The sequence below is a fragment of the Pangasianodon hypophthalmus genome, chromosome 15 (assembly GCF_027358585.1).
Source record: "Pangasianodon hypophthalmus isolate fPanHyp1 chromosome 15, fPanHyp1.pri, whole genome shotgun sequence".
NCBI classification, from domain to species: Eukaryota; Metazoa; Chordata; class Actinopteri; order Siluriformes; family Pangasiidae; genus Pangasianodon; species Pangasianodon hypophthalmus.
In genome coordinates, this window is record NC_069724.1 from 12,724,372 (window position 1) to 12,729,038 (window position 4,667).

The window sequence follows — 4,667 nt, forward strand, 5'->3', positions numbered from 1 at the left end:
AAACCTCACTTCAGTCTGTAGTCACACAGCACATCAACTGTATGTGACCAAAATGTGAAAATATTACTTAAGCAGGGTTTCAGTGGTGTTGCTGTTTTGCTTCACCCCGTATCCTCTTGATTAGTTCCTGTCTGTAAACAAGCCTGAAGTGGCACGAGCACAGTTACTGCAGGGTGACTCGGCCATACTCAGCTGTACCACCACAGCCATGGGTGAGCTAAAGAATTTATTAGAGAAGGGACCTGGAGACTGTTAGAAGGGTCCTACTCTGAAGACGTTCCCTCACAAAAAAGAGATGAAAACAAGTAAACAAGGTCATTAAGGTCCCAATTTACTATACTAAAAAATCACATACACATGTGTTTATGTGAGTAATATACAAAATAATCATGTGAAAAACATGTAGGTGCATTTCAGCAAGGGAATTCAAGTAAACATATGTGACATCATGCAAATAATATAAGTAATATCATGTGAAAATAAGTGAATTAAGTCAGAAAATTACATGTGAAAATAAATGTATCGTGAATGACATAGGTGAATCATGTTAGAAGACCAGATGTGGCCAAAAATCACATGTGAAATTAAATGAATCATTTGGGGAAAAACATGCACACACACACACACACATATATATATATATATATATATATATATATATATATATATATATATATATATATATATATATATGTATGTATATATACACATACACATACAGTCAGGTCCGGAAGTATTTGGACAATGACAGAGTTTTTGTGATTTGGCCTTTATTCACCACCACAATGGTTTTGAAATGAAACAATCAAGATGTGATTGAAGTGTAGACCTTCAGCTTTACTTTAAGAGGTTCCACACAAATATGGCATTTACCATTTAGGAATTAAAGCCATTTTAAGCAAAGTACCTCCATTTTCAGGGGCTCAAAGGTATTTGGACAATTAACTGACAAGAAGATAATTGACCAGGTGCTGTCCATTCCCTCATTACTTCAAGACATATGAAGCAGACAAAAGGTCTGGAGTTGATATCAGGTATTGAGTTGGCATTTGGCAGCTGTTCGACTGGAGCTACCAATATGAAGTCCAAGGAGAGCTCAATGCAAGTGAAGGAGGCCATCATTAGGCCGAAAAAACAACATAAATCTATAAGAGAGATAGCACAAACCTTAGGTGTGGCCAAATCAACAGTTGGGTACATTCTTAAAAAGAAAGAAAGCACTGGTGAACTCAACAACATCGAAAGGCCTGGAAGACCACGGAAGACAACTAAAGTGGATGATCGCAGAATCCTTTCCTTGGTGAAGAAAAACCCCTTCACAACATCAACAGAAGTCAAGAATGCTCTGGAGAAGGTAGGCGTATCATTGTCAAAATCTACAATCAAGAGACGCCTTCATGAATGTAAAGGTGCAAACCACTGGTAACAGTCAAGAACAGGAAAGCCACATTAGACTTTGCCAGAAAACATCTAAAAAAGCCTCCCATGTTCTGGAATAAGATTCTTTGGACTGATGATACCAAGATTAACTTGTACCAGAATGATGGGAAGAGAAAAGTATGGCGAAGGAAAGGTGCCATAAAATAAAATAATATACAATAATAAAATGGTGCCTCTTAAAATAAAGCTGAAAGTCTACACCTCGATCACATCTTGATTGTTTTATTTCAAATCCATTGTGGTGGTGTATAAAGGCAAAATCACAAAAACTCTGTCCAAATACTTCCGGACCTCAATATATATATATATATATATATATATATATATATATATATATATATATATATATATATATATATATATATATAAAACTGTGCAAAATTCTCAGGCACATGCATGCAAAGAAATGCTGTAGAGCAAAGATGCCTTAAAAAGTAATGAAATTAAATGTTTCTACATTTAAAAAAATACTATAAAGAACAGTAAACAGTAATAAAGGCAATATTTGGAAACAAAGGCAATATTTGGTGTGACGATCCTTCGCTTTTAAAAAAAATATAGTAGTCTCAGGTACAATTTGTGCAGTTTTATAAGGAAATGAGCTGTAAGTTTTACTGAGCATCTTGCAGAACCAGCCACAGTTCTTCTGGAGACTTTGAATGTCACATGAGCTTCTTATTTTTTTAGTTTTATTTTTTTTTCTTATTTTTTATGTCTTAATGCCGAAATAGCTCAGTTGGGAGAGCGTTAGACTGAAGATCTAAAGGTCCCTGGTTCAATCCCGGGTTTCGGCAGCGGGATTGAACCAGGGACCTTTCTAGGGGGCAGTTGTGGCCTATGACAAAAATAACTTTGATTGTTAATGAAACAATTTTCTATTTGGCCTTTATAATGGTAAAGACCAGCAAAACCTCTTTTCACTGAGAGGCCAATTCCCTCATAAGGCAGCAACTTTATAATGATATTACACTCAGAGGGCCCACATTGCTTTAAAGCAATCAGGCTCAAATAATGTGAACATCTTTTCATTTGGACAAACGCACATTCACATCCCTCGAGCTCCTGGTGATGTCATTCAGATGTGGATTGCAACTCCTTGGTGTAATCAGGTGACAGACTAGCCTCTTTCCATGAACTGATTGATTCTTACAGACTTAAAGAGACACAAAGCACACAGGGCAGTAAAGTTCATGCTAGATATGAGACCTGTATCTGTACCACACAGACATATATCTTCTTTATTTTTCCATTCATCCATTTATTTATTTAATTATAGCTCAATTATCCTATTTCATCCCATTGCAATTGTGTCTGAAAGCTCTAAAAGTGTTGGGTGACTAAAATGAAAACTGTAAATTAATATATAAACCGTCCTGATTTCATAGAAACATTTTCATGTAGATGATGTAATTGGTCATGTACCAGGCCCATTTAAGCAGGCTCCAGAGAACGAAAATGTCTGCATAATAGACAGTAAACAAAACATGGCATAATAAAGATCCAACTGCCATATTTGGTACATATAATCTTACAGGGGTCTATTACATTTTAGTAAGAATGAATTGTTAGACATATCATTCTCAAAAAAAATTTAAACATGCATACAGTCACATTTGGTATCAGTACATACTATATATGGAAATCTACAGTTATATGAGGTGAAATTAAGTAAAGAATAAAACACTTTGCTGTGGGTGTACACTTATAGCAAAATAATCAACAACAGGGTGGTGTAATGTGGCCCGATATGAAGCAAAGTTAATGTTATCTATTTTTCATCATTATATAGGTAGATTTTGGAATGTGGCTGTGGGAATTTCTGCCCATTCAGCCACAAGAGCATTAGTGAGGTCAGGCACCGATATCAGGCAAGACTTTAAGAGTGGGGGGTTTGTGTTGGATCTTCTCATAAACACAGTGAAACAGTGAACATAACCTCTTTTACTGCGATCTTGAAGCAACTAGACAAGGAAAAAATATGTATGGCCTCCCTGAACATCTGAATTCCGACTGATAAAAAATTGTCATATTGCTGATAAGTGTGTAGTATCAATAGTATGAAGGGCAACTAGGAGTTTTGATTTTACCCCCTCCCTCCCATCATTTCCAACCTTAAAGCTTCACTGAACTTACTCATTATCTTGAAAAGTTGCCATAACTCCTGCAGCCTCTGACCCTGTCCTTTTTCTGTTTACCCCTGCTGTCTACTGAGGATTAATTGCTGTTTCCATGCTTGTCTTGATCATGAGTTCTGTACTCATGTGTCATTGCAGATTAATTCTCTTCCCCTATAACCATAATATCAGTGAGGCAGATAATGATTTTGTCAGTACCCCAAAGTGTCATAAACAATCATACCTTACTACTTCTTTGTGCCTTTTGTATATGCCTCCTCACATTTATAGTCAGCAGCAGAATTATTGGCAACATGGGCAAATATGATTGTACAAACTAAACAATATACGCAATGATTTAAATTTTCCATTAAAACACTGCACGCATGTAAATTCCCTTCGAAATCCATCACAATGTGGAAAAACCAAAGAGCATTCAACACAAGAGACAGATAGTTGTTGACCTACATAAGTCAGCTAAAGGAAAAAGGAATAAACACAAAAACGGTTAAAAAGAAAATACCAATAATCATGTTCTGTGATATAAGGTAAAACTTTCGAATGATAGGAACAGTTGAAAATGTACCCAGAAGAGGTGCATAAGCATATTGTGTTTCCAACCTGGTTAAGCCGGCTTTACACTGTATGATGAACTACACATCATAAAATAATTCTTTGGTCATGAGTTGAGATTGTCAGTATTAGAATGCATAATGTGACATGTTTGCCAGCGGCTGATTTAGTGCCATTGCAACCAAAGACAAAGTTCTCTCAGAGTGTGAGAAATGTCAGAGTGTGAACGCTGCTATGATGAGTGTCTAAAAAGCCAGCAATATGAGAACAGCACAAGATGACATGAAGCTCATTGGACAGCAACAAATAAATTGTAGATCTGTTGTTAGAGGATCTTCACTGTATCATCAGACATGGAGAACACTATATGAACATAAGTATGTATGGACAAAAGTAAAAAAGTATATATGGACAAAAGTATGCTTTTATCACCCAGTCTGTTATAGAATTCAGTCAAAATTTTATTGGGATCTCATTTAGTGTGACAAGTAATGATCTGTTATAATAACCTCCGCTCTTCAGGGAAGGCTTTCCACTAGA

The 4,667-nt window shown here is 36.0% G+C and overlaps 1 non-coding gene across 1 annotated transcript; it reads left to right on the forward strand.

The window, feature by feature from the left end:
* The first annotated feature begins 2,161 nt into the window (after positions 1–2,161).
* Positions 2,162–2,234, forward strand: trnaf-gaa (transfer RNA phenylalanine (anticodon GAA)). The gene has a single exon. It is a non-coding gene; the product is annotated as a tRNA-Phe (tRNA).
* Positions 2,235–4,667: the final 2,433 nt, after the last annotated feature.